The sequence below is a fragment of the Procambarus clarkii genome, chromosome 8 (assembly GCF_040958095.1).
Source record: "Procambarus clarkii isolate CNS0578487 chromosome 8, FALCON_Pclarkii_2.0, whole genome shotgun sequence".
Lineage (NCBI taxonomy): Eukaryota > Metazoa > Arthropoda > Malacostraca > Decapoda > Cambaridae > Procambarus > Procambarus clarkii.
This window is the reverse complement of record NC_091157.1, coordinates 24,662,389-24,686,406: the sequence shown is the minus strand read 5'-3', so window position 1 is coordinate 24,686,406 and position 24,018 is coordinate 24,662,389. Positions and strand designations below refer to the sequence as shown.

General features: G+C 43.4%; 1 long non-coding RNA gene across 1 annotated transcript in view; it reads right to left on the bottom strand.

Annotated features, from left to right (window-relative positions):
* The window catches only part of LOC138358924 (uncharacterized), a 162,068-nt gene extending 138,541 nt beyond the window's left edge, over positions 1-23,527 (bottom strand). Inside the window, exons 1-3 of the long non-coding RNA XR_011225629.1 lie at positions 23,387-23,527; positions 21,582-21,691; positions 21,041-21,118 (exon numbers count right to left, since the gene is read on the bottom strand). This is a non-coding gene — a long non-coding RNA (uncharacterized lncRNA). The remainder of the gene's footprint in view (positions 1-21,040; positions 21,119-21,581; positions 21,692-23,386) is intronic.
* Positions 23,528-24,018: the final 491 nt, after the last annotated feature.

Sequence of the window (24,018 nt, the reverse complement as noted above, 5' to 3'; positions counted from 1 at the left end):
TTTTATCACCATTTCTCCCTAGAAACAATGCGTAGGGATAATAAAACACTACATAACTGTTTACACTCTGGCGAATCATAGTTGATGACAGCCAGCTCTGACGCTCGGCCTCGGTGACCGCTTGGACGAACATTCCTCACTTAATCGAACATTTGTATGTTCCACTGAACATTTGGTACCGAATTCAATTTGTTCGGCTCTTCCGGGAATTCGATAGAGCGGGGTTCGTTAGTCTGAGGAAGCACTGTATAAATATTACGTATCACAAAATTTTAAAGTATTTTTTCTGGCCCAAGCTGAAAAGCGATGTGGCAAAATTTTGTAATGCGTGTATTGTTTGTCAACTGGTTGGGAAACCAAACCAGACTCCACCTAAAGCTCCTCTAAGGCCTATTGTCGTGCCAGAGGAACCATTTTCTCATGCGGTAATGGACTGTGTCGGACCATTACCTAGAACTAAGTCTGGTAATATTTACCTAATCACGATGATGTGTATCACTACTCGTTACCCAGAGGCTTTTGCTGTAAGGAACATCCGAGCAAAAACTGTTGTTGCTCGTATGTTGCAATTTTTTATCACTTTTGGACTGCCTCGGGTCGTGCAAACTGACAATGGTACTAATTTTAAGTCTGATATTTTTGAGCAATTTTGTAAGGAACATGGAATAACTCATAAGGTTTCCAGCCCATACCATCCACAGAGTCAGGGGGTAATTGAACGTTTCCATCTAACTCTGAAGCAGATGTTGAAGACATCGTGCGAGAGTTCCCACACCTTCTGGGATGAGAATTTACCGTATGTTTTGTTTGCAGCTAGAGAGGGATTACAAAGTTCACTGGGTTGTTCTCCTTTTGAGTTAGTCTTTGGCCATAAAGTTCGTGGACCCTTGCAAATGTTACAGGAGAATCTGTTAGGGAATGTAACGTTAACCGAAGGTTCGGCTTTCTTTGCGCAACACCACCAGAGACTCAAGGACTGCAAGGCGGCTGCATTAAAGTATCTTGGCAAGGCCCAAGAAAAGATGAAAGAACGTAACGATGCTAAATCTAAGTTACGGGTATTTCAGCCTGGCGACCCTGTCCTGGTATTAAAGCCTCGACTAGGGAACACTATGTCCCACAAGTACGAAGGCCCCTACATTGTGACAGAAAAGACTGGGGACCTCACGTACAAAGTGAGGCACTCTGACAAACGTAACCAGGTAATGCTCATACATGTAAATCGACTGAAGTTCCAGGGCCCCAGGCCCATTGCACTAACCAATGTTTCCATTTCCAGTGAGAGGAGATGATTGTTCTGGGGACCCAACTAATCTCATTTTCAATCATTCTAGTTCTGTGAATGCTGTGGAGGAGGGACTGTCCAATTTGCAGATGGCCCATCGTGAAGAGGTGCAGTCGTTGGTTGATGAATTCTCCAGTCTGTTCGGGGAGGTCCCGACCCAGACTGATGCCATTTGCCATGATGTCGAGTTGACGGACTACACTCCCATTCGCCTTCAACCCTATCGGATGAGTCCAGAAAAGAAGGCCATCATATGGAAGGAGGTCGACTTCTTGCTCCAGCACGGCCTCATCCGGCCGAGCCAGGGCTCTTGGTGCTCGCCCTGCCTTTTGGTCCCCAAACCAGACGGCTCCTGGCGATTATGCACCGACTATCGGCAGCTCAACAAGGTGACCATTGTGGATGCCTATCCGCTGCCCCTCCTCGAGGACTGCATCGACGAGTTGGGAAATGCCAAGTACGTTTCGAAATTCGACCTCTCGAGGGGGTATTATCAAATCCCACTCACTGAACGTGCTAAACAGCTAACTGCGTTCGTGACACCCGAGGGTGTTTTTGAGTATCAAGTGTTACCGTTCGGCTTGCGTAACGCTCCTGCCACGTTCCAGAGACTCATGAACTCTCTACTCGCTAAGGTGCCAAATTGTTGGGCGTATTTAGATGATATCGTGCTGTTTGACAGTAATTGGGCTGACCACATAGCTAGGTTACGCCAGTTTGCCATCTTGAAAAGGGCAAATCTTACCTTAAATGCTAAAAAGTGTCATTTTGGCCAAGGCACAGTGACGTACCTCGGTTATGAAGTGGGCCAAGGAAAAGTGTTACCTCGGCAAGATAAAATCAGTGCCATTCTGGAGTATCCAGTACTAAAGTCTAAAAAGGACGTTCAAAGATTTATCGGTATGTGTGCGTACTATCGACGTTTTTGTCAGAACTTTTCCAGTGTTGCCACTCCTCTCACAGACTTGTTGCAGAAAGCCGTTAAATTTAAGTGGTCATCAGACTGTGCAGAGGCATTTAAAAATTTGAAATTGATCTTAGCTTCCGCCCCAGTGCTTGCTAGTCCAAGGTTCGACCGACCGTTTAAAATTCATGTTGACGCGTCTGACTCGGGTGCTGGTGCAGTGTTGTTGCAAACTGGGGATGATCAGGTGGAACACCCAGTATATTATTACTCTGTGAAATTCGACAAGGCGCAACGCAATTATTCAGTGGTAGAAAAAGAGGCGTTGGCGCTAGTGTTAACATGTAAAAAGTTCGAAGTTTACCTCACAGGTAATATAGTGGAAGTTTACACGGACCATAACCCACTAGTCTTCCTGACTCAGATGAAGGGTAAGAATAAACGCATCCTCAGGTGGGCGTTGTACCTACAGGACTTCAATCGTTCTATTACCCACCTACCGGGCAGACTCAACGTGATAGCCGACGCTCTGTCCCGGTTGCCTGAATAACATTCATCTGAGCCACAGAAAGCCATTTACCAACTGTCATGCTTTAGTTAATTTTTTTTTAGGTTCTCCTGTGACATTAAATATTCCGTGTCCAATTTATTTACTTCCCTGTTCTTTTAATTTTTTTGTGTATGTTTTTTTTTTTCTTTCAGAGAACTCCTTTGTATTTTTTTGCAGAGAAATTGTTTTTGATTGATTTTTTGTTTTTGTCATATGTTTTTTCTTTTTATTCTCTGTATACTCTTACAAAAAAATATGACTACTGTTCTAGTAGTCACATTCTTTTTTCTCTGAAGGGGGGAGGAGTGTTACGACCCTGGGTTCTCCAGTGGAAACCAGAGGTCAAAATTGAGCTATTAAACTTTCTGGTAGTACAGTTGGGTGCATCTCGAGCGGCAATTGTTTGTATCTTCCCTGCCAGACGTAAGACTATTATTGTTTCTCAAAGAGCATTTAAAGACTGAGCTGGGGGATGATTATTAAATAATAACATAGGCACCAACTTTGCTTACTAATACTTTCTAATCATTTGTAAAGTAACAATACGTTGCATAGGGGAAGATCTTTAATGTGCTTAGCTGCACGATCAATTAGGCTCCTTCCGGCACCACGACATGGGAGGCCTAGCTGGTCGCTAGGAGGTTCCTTCTCTGGCTGGCGTTCGTGCGGACGAGACCTACTCTGTGGCTGCACCCCTACTCTTCTCCCTTCTCCTCTTACTTATTTCCCTTACCTGAAGTTCCTGTACCCTTAAGTTAAGTACGGGGCATTATTAAGTGTACCTACTCTGGTAGTAACGATTGGTGAGACCTGGGGGTAGTATTTGCCAGTGTTTTGGGTACCCCTAAGTGTTGTGTTTTGTATTAGGGTCCCACGTGGTTTCCCTACCCTAAGCTGCATCCAGCTTCAGTGCTTATCCAGTAGTTCTTTACCCTAGCTTGTTCTTAGTGTAAACCTTGTATCCTGCCTACGTGGACCAAGGCTTTTAACGTAAGATAGTGTGGTAAAGTTATTATTATTATTGTTATTGGTGTGAGTGTATATGGGGGGTTGTTAAGGGGTTAATAAATAAGTACATGAATTACAGAGTATCCCTTCTTCCTGTGTGGGAGCGCATTGATCAACCCTTAGACTAACATATATGGTCTAGTAGCAAGTTATTACTACTGTGGATAGTTTATTTTGGGGCCCGGGCCTTTTAGCTCTCCCATATTTGATACTCTGTCTTCTAACTACCCTTACCCCTTAATAGTACCAGTACCCCATAGAAGCCCCACACACCATTATTTATAACAAGCGTGTAATCACAATGTTTCTGTAATTAACTTGAATTTAAGATCTCTTAGCAAACACTTTGATGATGTTAATGCCCTGATTCAAACAGTAGACAACAAATTCTCTTTTATTGTGTTTACTGAAATGTGGTTAAAAAGAGGACACTTACCAACTCTACAACATACCTAACTACTCGGCCATTCACAACTGTCGTCCTATACAAAGAGGTGGTGGTACTTCTCTTTACTACCACCATGCACTGACTTGCTTAAAAGTTATTAAATCTAGAGACCCTTATGGAGAGTATATATTTGCTTGTTTCAGAGTCAAGGGTAATGATGCTGTCTTGACTGTGGGAGCAGTCTACAGGGTTCCTAAAACACTGATGTGACTGAATTTAACACTAACCTTAGAAATCTTATAGTAGAGAACCGACTGAACAAAAACCACTTATATATTTCTGGTGACTTTAACGTTGACCTCTGCGAGCCTGATAACCCTCCTGCTGCTAGTTTCCTCAACTGTATGCATTCCTGCTTCCTCATATCCTTAATCACTAGACCTACTAGAATCACTGACAGTACTGCCACGGCTCTTGATCACATCTGGCCCAACATAACCTCTCCACTTCAGGGATAATCAGTGATAACACTACAGACCATTACCCCACATTTCTCCTAACCAACATTAACAAACCACCTCTAGAGACAAGGGAGATAAGCTTTAGGCTGCACAATGAAACTGCTATAGGCAATTTTATAGCTGCTGCTGCTGCTGCTAATATCAACTGGGAATCCGAATTAGGTAACATAGGGGACATCAACCTAGCAGTGCAATCATTTCTTCAAAAAACTCTCAGCGTTTATAACACCCACTGTCCTATGCTAACGAAACAAGTCACAACTAAAAGGCTAAACACCCCTTGGCTTACAAAGGGGATACTTAAATCCATTAATAAAAAACATAACCTTGAAAAGAAGTATAGGTTAGGAACCGTCTCCAAAGAATTTTCAAAGAATTACTCATCACTGCTATCTAAAATAATTAGGAGAGCCAAAATTAAATACTACGAAGATAAATTTAGCCACACAAAGGCCAATATTAAGAAAACATGGAGCACAATTTCTCAAATATTGGGATCAAAGAAGATTTTAAATAACAAACCAATACTCCTGTCAAATAATGATGGTCTGCTTTCAGCCTCTGACAGTGCTCTTGAATTCAAAAGGTTCTTCTCTTCCATTGGGTCATCCCTTGCAAATGATATTCCATCTTCCAGTACTAATATTCAGGACTATCTTACAGGTAACTATCCACAGTCTCTGTACCTAATGCCTACTAATTCCACTGATGTTACTGACAATCCTTTCCATTAAAGCCAAGTCTAGTGCCCTTGAGGAGATACCAACTCTTATTTACAAAAAAGCCTCCAGAATTTTAGCTCCTGCCATTGCATTGCTCTTCAACAAGTCACTTAAACTCCAAACCTTTCCAGATATTCCAAAAAAAAAAAAAAAAAAAGCGAGAGTAACTCCTGTCCACAAATGTGGTGATCCCACAGATGTTAACAACTTCAGACCTATATCAATTCTGCCAAACTTGTCAAAAATATTTGAAAAACTAATCTATAAGCAGCTTTATTCTTATCTAGCCAAACTCAATATACTTAGCTCTTGTCAATATGGCTTCAGACCCCAAAAAAGCACTAACGATGCACTTATTAGTATGATTAACTTGATACATACAGCTCTTGATAAAAATGAGTTCCCTGTTGGGTTATTTGTAGACCTGCGTAAGGCTTTTGACACTGTTAACCACCAAAACCTTCTTCTTAAATTACAACATTATGGAGTCAGAGGTCACTCCCTGCAGTACAATAAGTCTTATCTTGCTGACAGACTCCAGTATGTTTCTGTGAATAATTCACTTTTTCCCACCCTACCCATCAACATTGGTGTTCCCCAGGGCAGCATACTTGGCCCTCTCCTCTTTCTCATCTACATTAATGACCTTCCAAATGCCTCCCAACACCTCAAACCAATCCTATTTGCTGACGACACAACCTTCATTTACTCCAGTCCTGATCCCCTTGCTCTAAATGCCACAGTAAATACTGAGCTAAATAAAGTCCATTACTGGCTAACTGCCAACAAACTCACCCTCAATATTGACAAAACTTTTTATATTTTGTTTGGCAATAAATCCTCAAATCAAATAAATCCCAGGATTAACAATACCCAAATTTGTAACAAAGTAGATGGCAAATTCCTTGGCGTTCTCATTGAACGCAAGCTGAATTTCCAGGGACACATTCTAAATATATAAAAAACCCAGCGTTGAATGTAATGAAACGCCATTTTCTGGGTGAGCCCCGGAGGCTCCCTGGAGCTTATCGGGCTAATGTATGTTATGTTAGACCGGGACATTAGCTAAGGAGTTCAGACCTACCAGGGACCAGCGCCAGAACCTGGCCCCTTCAGAGAGGTTTCAGGGAGCAATGGCCCTGGAAAACCCCATATGGTTGGGGGTTTTCCTTATCTGCCATCGACCGGGGTTAGGCACCCAGAAAGGTAGGCGTAACAAAACAAACCCCACATGGTAAGAAACTACAACAAAAACCGAACAGAGAGGTAGAAAACTCCCTACAATCCCAAGGAAACAAGCAAACAAGCAAACATCACACTTTACTGCTGCGCCGATCGTCCGCGCAGCCCTCCCCACCCCGGGAGGGGGAGGGGGGAGCCCCGGACCTACCGCGCCGGCTGCCAAGCTCCAGTTCGGAAGCTAAGCTTCAACCAACGCGAAAAAACCGCCGACCGGTGGGAGGGAGGGTTTCCAGGGAGCCTCCGGGGCTCACCCAGAAAATGGCGTTTCATTACATTCAACGCTGGTTTTCTGTGGGGAGCCCCTATGGCTCCCTGGAGCTTCATACCCAAAGAGAAGGAAAAGAAAGGGCTAACCCGGGAGGCGGCCGCCACAAACTCTGCAACGCAAAGCCAAGACAACCGGTCGCAAACCTGCGACCCAAGGCAACAAGAACGCCCATGAACAGACGCACATATGGATGGGCGGCCAAAAACCTGTGCGACCCACAAATCCCTGCGCCCGAAACGAGCCCGAGACGTCACCAACACAGCAGCAAATACTGCAAACGTCTGAACAGCACGGGCGCAAAGACAGACCGCAGGAAGAAGGAAAACACTGCGGACGACCTGGGAGACCCGAGCCCTGAAAACAGGGAACGAAGGAACCGGATCAACCACAGTGCATCCCCAGGCACGGTACACCGGCAACAGCAAAAAGCACAACCGGACAACACAGGACGCACCCCCCGGCCACACCAAACAAGTACCAATACCCCAAGAACCCCTCCGGAAAGCAGCCGTCTCGACCGTCGCCAGGACAGAGAAAGGCTGCACACCAATAAAGCTACCACCAGCACCAAAGAGGAGGAAACTGAAACCGAAGGGGCTACCACAAACTGAGGGGAAGATAAGAAGGCACCCTGAACAAGGACCAGGATGGCTCAGGCGACTCATGAGCAGGCCGGAGGGGAAACAAAACGCGAGAAAACGTAATAAACGTCATACTGTCTCCAAGACGAAGCTCGCAGGTGGGACACCGTCAACAAAGCCACCAGAACACCATAGAGATGGTGATACCTGCGTCAAAATACCAGACGCGAAGAGCCAAAGAGAAGGCCGAACCAGTCACGGACAGGACCGATTCGGCCTGCTGAAAGAGGCGAAGCCTCAGGAAAAACGCCCCGGGTACGGACACCTATCAAGCAGCGTCTGAAAAGAAGGCCGGGCCGGCCACCATGGAACCATAAGGACTGTTCTCGTGGGAATGGGCTGCAACCGAGCCAGAACCCGAAGCAACAGCTGGACCGGGAGAAGAGGGACAGGTACCCCCCACCTCGACCAGGCCTGCCGAAAGCCTCCACCGTGAAGTCCTCGCAGGTGGGAAGGGCGCCACAAAACGGGCGACGCCTAGACCACGCCGACCCGAAGACGTCCATGGCCAGGAGTCCATAAGCCCAACAGAGCCAACAAAACGAATCGGCGACGACTGGCCAACCCACGAAGAGGAATGAACCAAGACAGCTGTCCACCAGGACGCAGGACACACCCCGGACACGAACCACACGGTTAACCAAACCCCCTGTGGTTCCGGCAAGAACCACCAGAGAACAGTCCAAACAGAGCTGAATGGTAGAGTACCTAGTGACCCAAATCCTCCGAAGCGCAAACCAGACAGCCATGAACACCTGAACCGGGCTGTGAGCCCGACGGACAGACAGACTCCATCAACCTCGGCCGACCTGGTGAGCACTGGTCACAAAGCCCCAGCCGAGAGACGCCCCATCCGTGAACACATCGAGCGAAGGCTCGAGGAGGTGCCAAGGCACGGAACCCCGAAAACCCCAAAGAGGAAGCTGGTGACGCAGCACCAACACCAGATCCCCAGAGGAACCCAAGGAATGCAAGAGGCGGAAGGGGAGTCTCCGTAGGAACCAACCGACGCCGTAGCCAAACCCGACTTCGCGGGCAGACAAGCACGCCGAAGTGCAAACTCCCGCACAACCGCCCAAGCAACCCGGGACCCCCTCCTGAACAGCCAAAGGCGGGACCACAGCCGCAGTAACACTTCTGGAGGGAAGACAATGAGGGGCCCAAGCGCCTGAAACAAGGTCCAGGTCCGAACCCGGGACGGAAACAGAAGGAAAAACCTCCAGATCACCAGGAAACCAAACCCAGCGATCTGGAAAGAACCATCCCCTGGCGAGCAGACAGGCGGACTGACTGGGAGCCCACTCCAGCCAGTCGTCGAGGTAGGCCAGACACCGAATCTCAGACGCAGACAGGGCACTAAGATCCGGTAAAGATGCAAAGAGTATACAAAGTGCCCTTAACAAAATAGGGAAGGTAATAAAAACAGCAAACCTGAAGCCCCACCATCAAAGCATTATATGACAATCATATTAAGACATATTATGACATATGACAATATGACAATCATAATCAAAGCATAATATGACAAAGAGTGCTGGGAAGACGGGACACCACGAGAGTAGCTCTCATCCTGTAACTACACTTAGGTAAGTACACATAGGTAATTACCAACCGTGCTAGCCCCAGAAAAACTGGAGAGGAACGTGCCAAGAAGTGACCTGGAGGTCCAGGTCCACCATCTACGCACCCGGCCCTAACAGAATCCGAACAGGAGACAACAGTCCTCCGAGGAGGGCAGAGGATCCAGGGCGCAGACTGAAGTAGTCCAGAAGAACTGCAGACCGGAAAAGCTCATGACTGCAAAGAGCAGACAGGAAAAGCTCATGACTGCAAAGAGCAGACGGGAAGCCTAGAAGGATGGGGCGGATCGACCACGCCCCACGCACCCACGAAGAGGAAATGACGAAGCGCAGGGGAAGAAGCCCACCCCGCCAGCTCTGAACCCCCCCCCCCCCAAGGGGGAGAAGCCATCCTCCGACGCCAGCAGAGGCCGGAAGACAACCCAAAGCGCCCACCAACAGCGGGACCAAGCGAGAGGCAACAGAGCAAGCTGCTCCCCCAGCGCCCAGTCAACAGAGAAGGGAACAGAACCCCTTCCGAAAGAAAAAGTACACTACCGAAGTCATGAGGAGAGACTACAGGAATGAAACCACACTTCGCTGGAAGATGAAGTGAGGGGCGACCTGATCACCACATTCAAGATACCCAAGGGAATCGACAGGGCTGATAAGGACAGGCTATGTAACACAAGGGGCACACGCACTAGGGGACACAGGTGGAAACCAAGTACCCAAAAGAGCCACAGATAGAATTTTTTTTTTTTTTTTTTTTTTTTTTTTATAGTGTCAGAATGGGAACGGGAAAGCACTAGGAAGTAATGTGGCGACTCCTCACACAAGTAACGAGACTGACCCCCATACAATGTCACATGTAAACAAGACAGAGCCCAAGAGGCACAGGAACCGATACACCTGTTGACGGACGGTTGAGAGGCAGGACCAAGGAGCCAGAGCTCAACCCCCACAAGCACAACTAGGTGAAGACATATTTTGCAAAAGCACAAGCCGCCGACTAGTGGCAGAGAGCACTACGCCGGCCAGGCAAAGAAGGCACAAAACTGCATCAAAAGGCCCACCTCGACAGCAAAACCACAAAGTCCCAGCACAACCACAACATGTGCCAAGACCCAAAAAGCTCAGCCTGCAAGCCAGGAAGACCCCGGAACCCCAAAAGGCAGAACCGGGGCACACGAGGAAACAAAGTCCCCTGAACCCACAAAAGGGGGCCCAAGAGGAAGAAACCTCCAGAACGAAACCAAGGAACCCAAAGGAACCCAGAATCGAACCAGGGGGAGCCCAACCACCACATTTGCCGGCAGAGAACACCACTGAAAGGCAAAGCACAGACCCCAGCAGTGTCGGAAAATCTGACACCATTTTATTTCATACAGACAGATAATAGCTGTGTTGTATAAACAAGTTACCCATAGAAAACGTAACTTGTAGTGGAATTACCGTCTAAAGAAAACGGGATATCATCACCACATACTATTATAATTCACCACCTATTATGGTGGGAATTATTCTTAAATACATTAGTCTTTGGACTTTACCATTATAAAACATCTCATATAAATTAACTTAATTATCAATATTAAAGTAGAGTAAATGTGACCCTTCTATCACTTTCTGAAATCTGGACAATGTAAGCCAGGCGTCAGGGTGAGGAAGGGGCAGCCATTGTTGTGTCACCTCCGAGACGTGTGGAGCAAATTTGGCTCCTATCATATCTGGACAATGTCGGCCAGGCGTCAGTAGTATGGAGTGTTAGACATTGCCATTGTTGAGACTAGACCAGAGGCTCACAGGAGCAAATACGGCTCCTGTTAATTTTACTTGGACGTAGTGTTATGGAAACCAAAAGTGTACCATTATCAACACGCTGTCTACAAATCAAGTTAAGTGTTCTTTCCGAAACCCAGTATCTTTCATTTATGGCCATTAATGTCATTATATAGGGTGACCCGGTTAGAGCACGTGGAAGCCTCAAACTAGAGGTAATTAAGCCAGGTCTTTATTGTTCCATGTATAGTGTTTTCTCTGATATAGCTTGTCATATATAGAACCTGGCTTTACAGCTAGCACCCTTTTGACAGGTCAAGACGAGGAAGCAAGGCTTTGTGCACCAGTTACTGGGTGATGGAAGCTACCTCAAAGAGGATAATTTGGTGTCTACACCCTAGTTATACCTGGTGGACTAACCTGCTGTACTATAAGATAAGGAACCTTTTCAATGTATGTAGTCTATTCCTGTAGTTTGATTGGCTGCATATATATAAATTTAATAAACCCCCCTAATGTGTAGAGGATCGATTTGTGAGATTAAGAGATTATTGCAGAAATACAGTCCACTTATCATTATACAAATTGCTATCGAAGTATATAAATTAACGTAAATATAAATTCTATAAATTCATATAAATTAAATAAATATAAATCTCACAGGTCGGTTCCCACAAGCAGAACGCCCTGGGAAAACGGTCCCAACAGACCGAAAACCGAGGGGCAAGGTGTGGGAGCAAGCATACCAGCCAGGGGCACTGAGCCTAAACCCATAGGCTCAGACCCAAAATCAACACCCAAACGTTCCCAGAGGAACAGGCAACGGCAAGAAAACACCAGAAAAACAAAAACGACAACAGAACAAAAACCCTGAAAAATTTTTTTGAAAACTCACCAGAGACGCTCGCTCGCACACCCAGACGCATGTAAACAAACCACAACGCCGCCCTGGTGGCCACGCCGTGAAACCGGCAGACGAAAATGGCCGCCAGCAGGGGCTGTGACTGACGCTAAATACACAAAAACACGCCAGCAAATGTGGGAAGCTAGCAGACTGGAAGGGCGAAAAACGCCGCCCAACAGCAGAAAAACCCCTGAAGGGGCAAAACCGCCCCAGAACTGCTAGCAGGCAACCCCCACAGCCCCGGGAACCAACAACAGAGGCCCCGGGGCAGAGCCGTCCTCCAAGCCCTCCGCCCTTAAAGAAAAGCAAGAGTCCATGGGAAAGGCAACTAGAAAGGGCCGCTGGTAAGACCCAGAAGCCTTGGCAGGAGGCACAGGCTCAAACCTCCGTCCCCAACCCGAACGGGGCACCCCCCGAAAACCGCCCGAGTCTCTACCGCAACTAAACCCCGCCCCGACCCCGAAACCCGCAGACGGTCCGGAGCCGGGAACATGGAGAGAAAGGGGCGAGCAGCACCTAACCAAACGGGGCGGCCACGGGGCATTCGAGTGGGAAACCAACCTAGCATGTTGCAGCAACCTATCCTAGCTTGCAACATGGATGCCGCCTGTACTCTGAACAGTAATAACATCAGGAGAGTACTGGAGAACAAGCAGAGAATCACTCGCAAGACTCCGGGTCAAGGTGTCAGTGACCCAACAGGCAGCACGACGGAGGTAAAATTGGCGACTGTCACCCGGAGACAAGGGAACAGCAACCAACGATCCCGTACAAGACGGGTTGGAACCCAGAAGACACATTCAATGGTCCCCCGAGCCCAGACAGGGGTTTCCAGGGCCCGTAGGGTAACAACTACGGGAAGCCCGGGCAAGGTGTTGCTAACCGGTGAAGAAACCCAAACATAACAAGAGGGTAGATTATAGCACTGAAAACCCCTGCGACGTGTACAAGCACGGGGGCCTAGCAGAGGGCCGCCAAACACTACCAGTGGAACTATAACCACCTTAGGCAGACCCCCACCAGGCAAGAATAATGAAAAACAAAAGAAAAACCCCGCAAAAGTACACCGTCTCCAGAGGCAACAGAAACCGGCCGCCGCTTAGGTGGCAGGCTGCGCAACACCTTGACACCCTAACCAGCACAATACCAATCCCTACCCAGGGCCAAACAAGGGCCCCAAGCCCCAGCTGGCCCCAAGGGCGAGGCAAATGCCGAGCAGCAAGAACCTCAACGGGAATGGTTCCCGAACGCCCCAGGGAAGATAACCCTGTTACGCAAGGGCAGTACTCACAGGGCGCTTAGGGAAGGCAGCCACTAAGCACATGCAGCCCCGGCACTGATGAAGTACTCCTGGCCACCGCACACCACAACACACGGCAGTGAACGCCACACAAGGCAAACACCGCCTAGGAAACTGAGGCCAGAGAAGTGTCAATCCCGGTTGACATTAGCGAACGAACTGGAGCTTGGCAGCCGGCGCGGTAGGTCCGGGGCTCCCCCCTCCCCCTCCTGGGGTGGGGAGGGCTGCGCGGACAATTGGCGCGGCAGTAAAGTGTGATGTTTGCTTGTTTCCTTGGGATTGTAGGGAGTTTTCTACCTCTCTGTTCGGTTTTTGTTGTAGTTTCTTACCATGTGGGGTTTGTTTTGTTACGCCTACCTTTCTGGGTGCCTAACCCCGGTCGATGGCAGATAAGGAAAACCCCCAACCATATGGGGTTTTCCAGGGCCATTGCTCCCTGAAACCTCTCTGAAGGGGCCAGGTTCTGGCGCTGGTCCCTGGTAGGTCTGAACTCCTTAGCTAATGTCCCGGTCTAACATAACATACATTAGCCCGATAAGCTCCAGGGAGCCGTAGGGGCTCCCCACAGAAAAAGTTTCAAAAACTGTTGGCATTCTTTCTAAGATCAGATATTATGTACCTCGCCCTGCCCTGGTGACACTCTTATTACTCTCTCATCTATCCTTATCTCAACTATGGTATTTGTGCTTGGGGTTCTACTACCCAAAATCATTTACGTCCTCTAATTACTCAACACAAAGCTGCTATTAGGACAATCTCTCACTCTGGCCCCAGACATCACTCGGTACCCTTACTCAAATCTCTGAATATGTTAGATATTAAGTCACTGCACATCGTCTCATGTGTATTTAATATACAGTATATAAAACGCTGACCTGTAATGTCAATCCGGACCTTAAAAGCTTCCTAGAAGGTTGTAACAGAACCCATGAGCACCACACCAGAAACAAATACCTATTTGATATTCCAAGAGTACGACTTAGTCAAACTAGAAATGCTTTACAAATCAAGGGACCCAGAATGTGGAATGACCTTCCCAATTATGTTAAAGACTGCATGTACCTCTCCCAACCAGTTTAAGATTAAAACTAAGTGCTACCTAATTAACTTAATGTAACCTATCTCACCCCTAAATGTCAACCCATGATACCTGGTTGATGGAGTTCTGGGAGTTCTTCTACTCCCCAAGCCTGGCCCGAGGCCAGAATTGACTTGTGAGAGTTTGGTCCACCAGGCTGTTGCTTGGAGCGGCCCACAGGCCCACATACCCACCACAGCCCGGTTGGTCCGGCACTCCTTGAAGGAAACAATCTAGTTTCTTCTTCAAGATGTCCACGGTTGTTCCTGTAGTATTTCTGATCTACGATTTTATACAATGCTGTTTTTTGACCAAATTGTATTTTTGCTTTTTTTCTTCCATGTTTACCCTCCCCCCCTTTTTTCATTATTTTTTCTTATTTTTTCAAAACACAATTTATAGTTTAATCTCAATTAGTATTAAGTTTTAGTCTTAGTGTTTTTCCTGCCCGAAACGCTTTGCGTAATAGTGGCTTTAGGCATTGTAAAAAAAAAAAAAGCTCTAGCTCTATCTATAAATCCATCAACTTTTGTATCTTACCATGTATATATGTACTTTACCTGAATAAATATTTGTATTTGTATTTGGTTTAGCCGGATAAAATATCAGAGCCGGTTAATTTGCTGCCGATGTTACACTATCTGGACAGTCAGCCGGATAATCATGGAATTGTCCGTATATGAAAACCATGAGGCAGGCCGTACCGTATTAATCCCGTCTGCCTGTGGCTCAAGACGCATGGTGTAAGAGGGGGTGGGGTGGGTGGGTGGTGTCGGGAGAGAGGGGAGCATTGAGAGGGACCACCTGGGGGGATAAGGGTTGGATGGGGGAGCGGCCTATAGACTACAGTACAGGAATTACCATCGATTTTAGAACAATTCATCATAGCCAAAGTCAAAAGAAATACTAGTAATTACTGTATGTAAAAAAAAAATATCATGCAAGTTTCCTAAAAACAATTTGCACAGGCTGAAGTTTCCTTCAAAAATATTTTTTTTTCCTGCTGGCGGCCTACATAACGTGCCTCCTCCCTGCCCCGACTGGACCCGTCCAGGCCTGGTCAAGCCATGTGCTCTCTACCCTCATGTTACACCACAGTGCTGCACCATTAGTGAAATATTTTTTTAAATAACTTTTTTTTATTTTCATAGTAACTTTGAACATTTTTGACCAAGACTATGTCTGGTAGCAGCATGAATCGTTCTGGAGATGTTAAGAGGAAGAAGGTTGTCCTAACAATTAAGGACAAGCTATGTGTTATACAACTTTGTGAAAATGGCCGGTCGACCTCAAGTGTTGCCAAGGAATTTAATATAGGCACTAGTACTGTTTCTGATATAAGGAAACAAAAAGAATAACTTATAAAATTCATTTCAACCTGTAAAAGTGAAGGTGCAAGCACTAGCAGAGGGTGTGATAGAAAGACTATGAAAACTTTGACGCATGTACAGTTGGATGAGGCTGTGTACAAGTGGTTTGCTCAGCACTGCACAGCTGGCCTGACAATTCGTGGCCAGAAATACAAAAAGCTGCAAGCAGGTTTGCTGCAAGCCTTGGAATAAAGAATTTTGAAGCGAGTGAAGGGTGGGTTGCAAGGTTCAAGGGTAGGCACAATATTGTGAAGAGGAAAATTGTCAGTGAAAAATTGAGTGCAGATGAAAGCAGTGTAGAACCATTTAAACAGAAATTAAGAGCATACATTGTGGCAAATAATTTATATTTGTATCAAATTTATAATGCAGATGAAACTGGGTTGTATTGGAAGAGTTTACCAGAAAAATCTCTAGCAATGAGGAGTGAGGGGTTGTGTGCCAGGACGTAAGGTCAACAAGGACAGGCTCTTGGCCATGATGTGTGCGAATGCTGACGGAACAGACAATCACATGTGTAATTGTTGGCAAATCTAAGAAACCAAGAGCCTTGCAACATTGCATGGACAGACTGCCAGTCAAATATTATACATGTAATAAATATTAATATTATAAGTGCCGGACAAACCGGGCTCACGGACCAACCAGGCCAACTTAAAATTATCTGTTGATTTAGGACCTGCCCAAAGCCCTATGGGTGTTAATTGCTTTACAATAATTTAAAAACATCAATGCTATGTACTCAAATAAACCTAATGTACCGCCTTTATATATATATAATATATATATATATATATATATGTCGTACCTATTAGCCAGAACGCACTTCTCAGCCTACTATGCAAGGCCCGATTTGCCTAATAAGCCAAGTTTTCATGAATTAATGTGTTTTCGACTACCTAACCTACCTAACCTAACCTAACTTTTTCAGCTACCTAACCGAACCTAACCTATAAAGATAGGTTAGGTTAGGTTAGGTAGGGTTGGTTAGGTTCGGTCATATATCTACGTTAATTTTAACTACAATAAAAAAAAATTGACCTCATAGATAATTAAATGGGTAGCTTTATCATTTCATAAGAAAAAATTAGAGAAAATATATTAATTCAGGAAAACTTGACTTATTAGGCAAATCGGGCCTTGCATAGTAGGCTGAGAAGTGCGTTCTGGCTACTAGGTACGACATATATATATATATATATATATATATATATATATATATATATATATATATATATATATATATATATATATATATATATATATAATATATATATATATATATATATATATATATAATATATATATATATATATATATATATATATATATATATATAATATATATATATATATATATATATATATATATATATATATATAATATATATATATATATATATATATATATATATATATAATATATATAATATATATATATATATATATATATATATATATATATATATATATATATATATAATATATATATATATATATATATATATATATATGTCGTACCTAATAGCCAGAACGCACTTCTCAGCCTACTATTCAAGGCCCGATTTGCCTAATAAGCCAAGTTTTCATGAATTAATGTTTTTTCGTCTACCTAACCTACCTAACCTAACCTAACCTAGCTTTTTTGGCTACCTAACCTAACCTTACCTATAAATATAGGTTAGGTTAGGTTAGGTAGGGTTGGTTAGGTTCGGTCATATATCTACGTTAATTTTAACTCCAATAAAAAAAAATTGACCTCATACATAGAGAAAAGGGTTGCTTTATCATTTCATAAGAAAAAAATTATAGTAAATATATTAATTCAGGAAAACTTGGCTTATTAGGCAAATCGGGCCATGAATAGTAGGCTGAGAAGTGAGTTCTGGCTACTAGGTACGACATATATATATATATATATATATATATATATAAATATAAAAATGTGCATAGGACACTACAAACAGGTGCTAAACATTTCAAGTGTGCTGAATGCAGGGAAAAGATTTGGGAAACGTTCTAGTACAATTAGTCACATGACTGTGCATACGGATGATAAACCTCGTGAATGTCCTGAGTGTGGCAAGGGATTCAATCATCTGCGACTTATAAAAACTCACAGGATTGTGCATACAGGTGATAAACCTCTTGTGTGTCATGAGTGTGGGAAAGGATTCAGATGATGCATTGCAGATGGTGCATTCAGATGAACGTTACTAGTTCCTTCATCTGGGAAGAATGAAGACATATTGGTGCATTTGGATGATAAATAGTACCTAGTTCAATTGATCAGTAGACTGTATATCATACTAACAATAAACATACAACCCCAATGAATTTTCCAGTGAGGTTTGATAGAAATTTACTTCAGGACACATACTAGAAAAAGTTTATGTTACAATTAACAATTTTTGTTTGTGTGAATTTTTTGGTGAATATACATTTATACGCTAAAAGGACCTAGCCATATTTATTCTTAAATATCTTCAAACTGATATTACTTTGAAATTTAACAATAAAAACATAAGCATTTTTACTATTAACACTGAAAAACAAAAATTGGTAGAATTTTTCAACTAATATTATTGCAAACCCTTTTGATTGGTTTTGTTATAAAGTTAAAGTTCAATATAGTAGGCTAAGCTAAGCTTTGCTAAGCTAGAACAGAGGATTTTTGGACTTTTAGATTTGTAAACCTCATCCTGTAAACATTCATGTTTCTACATGTTAAACAAGCTACGAGGATGAGGGAAGGGGATGTTCCCTCCATTCTGGATGTTATATTTACAAGGAAAGAGGAAGATATTTGTCATTCAGTACCTCCCTCCCTTGGGTAAAAGTGACCATGTCTTTTTGGGAATAAAGTATGCAATGCATTATAATCTGTTAGAAAATAAGCTTGAAGCAGTTGAAAAACCTGATTTGTGGAGAGGTCATTTTGGGGAACTCATATTTCCTTAAGGAATTTGACAAACACTTTCCGTTAGGACATGAAGTAATTGAGATGTATGTCAAGTTTTGTGAAAAATATGATAAAGGCACAACAATATTTTTTCCAAAGGAGAGATGCAGAACTAGGAAAAGGGGATTTGTTTATAGATGTCATCTGGATTTTTCCGAGTTTCGGAGTTTCCGTGATATTTTCTATTTTGATCAAAATATGTATAATGTTAATGTATTTTGATAAATGAGCTTTCCTGTCTACTTAGGTAATGATTCCAAAGATCGTCCTTCCTTTCCTCCCAGGAATCTGGATGTAGCAGGTGCTCAATTGTCAAAAGTGAAAAATTTGGTTTGTCATTCGAATGCACCATATCGGTAAATTTTTTAATAATATTTTAAAAATAGTAAATGGCACTACTTTTGCAAAATCCTTACAAGATCTATTATTCTAATAGGGGTTTGATAAAATACAGTAGAATGCCTACTGGTTTTACCTGTAATAGGGTTTGATATACAGTATCCACTCAATTTAACGGCCTCTTTTATACCGATCTGCTGGTATTAACGACCGGTTTGGGAGACTGGTATCTGGAGCCTGCTATACCGGTCTGCGGTCGATATTACCGACGGTCGGTATTGGGTTTGTTGTGGCATCAGCGTCCCCTCACATGGCGACCAGGCCACCGACCAGGATCGTCCAGAGTCATATATTACATCTTAATTTTCTTTTAAAATGATTCACTTTAATGAAGAAAATTGTAAATTATTATTAATAAAATATTTTGAAACAGTTTTTATTAAGCAAAAGTCTTTGTTTTTTTTATTAAATACCTTTTATAGTATAGGCCAGAGTCATATATTACATCTTAATTTTCTTTTAAAATGATTCACTTTAATGAAGAAAATTGTAAATTATTATTAATAAAATATTTTGAAACAGTTTTTATTAAGCAAAAGTCTTTGTTGTTTTTATTAAATACCTTTTATAGTATAGGCACTAGGTATTTTTTTTACCACGGACCTAGAATGTACTCCGCCGGGCCATGTGTTCCCATTGTTTACTGTGAACTCGCGCGGCTAGCTTCAATTGTCAGTCTCCGTGGTGTAGTGGTAAGACACTCGCCTGGCGTTCCGCGAGCGCTATGTCATGGGTTCGTATCCTGGCCGGGGAGGATTTACTGGGCGCAATTCCATAACTGTAGCCTCTGTTTAACGCAACAGTAAAATGTGTATTTGGATGAAAAAACGATTCTTCGCGGCAGGGGATCGTATTCCAGGGACCATAGGATTAAGGACTTGCCCGAAACGCTACGCGTACTAGTGGCTGTACAAGAATGTAACAACTCTTGTATATATCTCATAAAAAAAAAAAAAAAAAAATTGCGAAGGATATTACTGTACTGTAATTGTGATCTTCTTTTTAATTTACAAAATGCCAAAAGTTACCCAAAGGAAGCGCCTGACGGTTGCACAAAAGCTGGAGTTAATTAAGAAACTTGATAAAGGATATTCTCATGCACGAGCAGCAGCAGAGTTTAACATCGGGAAAAGTACAGTAAGTGACATCAAGAAACAGAAGGATACTCTATTAAAATATGCCTGAAAATAAGTGTACATACAGTATGTACCCTGTATACAATATAAACAATATAAAACAAGCGCTGCAGAGGATGACGTAATCTTCACAGCTTCGTAATCTTCAGCTTCATTAAAAGTAAGCCAATTTACCAATTTTATTATAGTATTACAAGATATTAATTGTTTTTTTCAACAAAAGCTACATATTAGTCTCTGCAAATGTATGTTCTATCGTCAGCAGAGAATAGGTGAGCTCAAAATATTTCGTCTTGGCTAGCTCTAAGTGACAAGGCTCGATCGCCATTGTTATGGCATGGCCGCCACAGCCTGTGTTGTAACATTAAAAATACATTACCTGCACTGTTCAGGGTAAATCAAAACACATCTCTAAAATATTATTGAGAAAATATTAACTTGCTGATTGATACATGAAATATTTTGCAATACAAAGGAATGAATCAATTTTTCCCACCCATCTGGGCTTGATCAGACCGTGTTCACACATCATCCATGCAGCAGCCAACAACTGGCTTAATCGTCGGTGTGGCACTAAATTGGAATGCAATTACACAATGAACTTTATTTAATTTTAGTTATACAGTATAAAATATATCCTACCTGAATGTTACTGTACTTGAAAAATTACCCGACCCGACTTGACTTCGGAAATAACGACTAGGGTACAGCGCCATATAGGCCGTTAAATTGAGTGGATACTGTAGTTGATTATGGATATATTGTAATGAAATGCTCCTATTGTTAAGAAACACTTTTTTAAAAGAATATTTTGTAATGAGCAGCTCTGAAAATCAGTTGATTACAGATAATGCTACATAATACACTTAATGTGTGTATATGTTACCACAAGTGAGGTATATAATGGTATTTATGAGTAAGATGTAATTGTGTCTTTGACACTGATAAAATTAAGTACTGTGGTTTTATATACTGATAATTAGCTAAAAATATATACTGTACAAGTAAATAAATTATTTTACCTTGCACCGAGATCCACCAAGCCTGTATGGTGTGTGTTTCAGTACTTTGGAAATCTGGAACGATCTGGAATCTCTTATCTGCAATGAAACAATACATATTATTGCACTTACCAAAACATGGATGAATGTAGAAAATAGAGAACTATTAGATGAATATCAAATAAATGGATTTAATCTATTTCACACAGATAGATATATTAGACAAGGAGAGGGAGTAGCCATATATGTTAGGTAATATTTGAAATGTAGTCTCGAAAAGACTACATTTCAACAGAAACGTGCCACACACCAGTCACAAGACTGAACCTCATCGAACCCAAACGTCTAAATGAGAGCATGAACGAGTAAGAAATAATACTTTAACACCTGGCATCATACACACAATGAATGCACCTGCAGACACACAACGAGCACTATCAACAAAGCAAAGATTACTCCATAAAAAAAATCATTAAATATGATTGACAATGAGATGAAATAATGCACAGTATGTCAATTTTGTGAAATTTTTTCATTACTGAACTAGGTTTTCAATGCTTACATTTGTTATTCTTGGCATTCTTTGCTTCATATCTGAAGCTTCGTTTTAAGTTTCCACTTCAGACGTGTCTTCCGCAGCTATGCATCTCCGGTTTGCAGCATCAAAATCATCTGCAATAGCTGAATATAATTAATAATATATCAGAGAGATATATATTTATCATTACCTAGTAGTAGTGAACACTAAGAAATAACATAAATCAGCTTTCTAAAGTGATGTTTAATAATACGACACACATGATTTGGAACTTATAACTGGGTTAAGTACTTTGCACATAAGTCTCAAGGAACCATTAGGAAACCCTGCTTGTGATTAAAATATTATGCTGTTTTTATATACTGTATGTGCAGCACAGTACCTCTCCTCTCAATACACCAGCACTGGCCTTCGCCTCTCAATACATCACCACTGCCCCTCACCTCTCAATACATCACCACTGCCCCTCACCTCTCAATACACCACCACTGCCCCTCACCTCTCAATACACCACCACTGCCCCTCGCCTCTCAATACACCACCACTGCCCCTCACCTCTCAATACACCACCACTGCCCCTCACCTCTCAATACACCACCACTGGCCCTCGCCTCTCAATACACCACCACTGCCCCTCACCTCTCAATACATCACCACTGCCCCTCACCTCTCAATACACCACCACTGCCCCTCACCTCTCAATACACCACCACTGGCCCTCGCCTCTCAATACACCACCACTGCCCCTCACCTCTCAATACACCACCACTGCCCCTCACCTCTCAATACACCACCACTGGCCCTCGCCTCTCAATACACCACCACTGCCCCTCACCTCTCAATACACCACCACTGCCCCTCACCTCTCAATACACCACCACTGGCCCTCGCCTCTCAATACACCACCACTGCCCCTCACCTCTTAATACACCACCACTGCCCCTCGCCTCTCAATACACCACCACTGCCCCTCGCCTCTCAATACATCACCACTGCCCCTCACCTCTCAATACACCACCACTGCCCCTCGCCTCTCAATACATCACCACTGCCCCTCACCTCTCAATACACCACCACTGCCCCTCACCTCTTAATACACCACCACTGCCCCTCGCCTCTCAATACACCACCACTGCCCCTCGCCTCTCAATACACCACCACTGCCCCTCACCTCTCAATACACCACCACTGCCCCTCACCTCTTAATACACCACCACTGCCCCTCACCTCTTAATACACCACCACTGCCCCTCGCCTCTCAATACACCACCACTGCCCCTCGCCTCTCAATACATCACCACTGCCCCTCACCTCTCAATACACCACCACTGCCCCTCGCCTCTCAATACACCACCACTGCCCCTCACCTCTCAATACACCACCACTGCCCCTCACCTCTCAATACACCACCACTGCCCCTCACCTCTCAATACACCACCACTGCCCCTCACCTCTCAATACACCACCACTGCCCCTCACCTCTCAATACACTACCACTGCCCCTCACCTCTCAATACACCACCACTGCCCCTCACCTCTCAATACACCACCACTGCCCCTCACCTCTCAATACACCACCACTGCCCCTCACCTCTCAATACACCACCACTGCCCCTCACCTCTCAATACACTACCACTGCCCCTCACCTCTCAATACACCACCACTGCCCCTCACCTCTCAATACACCACCACTGCCCCTCACCTCTCAATACACCACCACTGCCCCTCACCTCTCAATACACCACCACTGCTCCTCACCTCTTAATACACCAGCACTATAGCCAGCACCAAAATCTAATAATATTATAAAATATAAGTGTTTACTTACGATAATATTTGCGTGATTGCATGAAGCGTTTGTCTTCTTGCTGACTGCACGGACCACAAACTGACCGCTTTGTTGATGTTCCTGGCGGCGGATGACGCTGTGACGTCACAGGTGAGGGACGCTTTGCGCACTACTCAATCGTCGCTTGAACCCATCATAAATAGTTTTCTTATTTATTATTATTTTATTTTTATTTATTTTTTTTACAATAAGTTACAATGGAGGTTAACAGAGAATATAGAAAATAAGTTGAATTAACATTCTTGTAAAGCCACTAGCACCCATAGCGTTTCGGGTAAGTCTTTAAACTAACAGTTTTTTATTTTCTTTGATAAATTAACAGTAAAATTGATAAAAAATGTTACCAGGTATTTTATAGCTTTTCTTTACAGGTACAGATAATTTTAAGTAAAATAATTACAGTAAAATCAACAAAAATGTTTACAGGTAATTTGAAGAAATATTGACACAAAAGCAGATCAGAATAATACACAATAAAGAAACAAGGATTACTAGATACATGAGAATAGCATTTCAGGGTTATACATTGGTTCACTGAAGCACAATATGAGGATCATTTCGAGGAAAAGTTTCAAGGAATAATGCAGTAGAAAATGCACTCAATACAACAA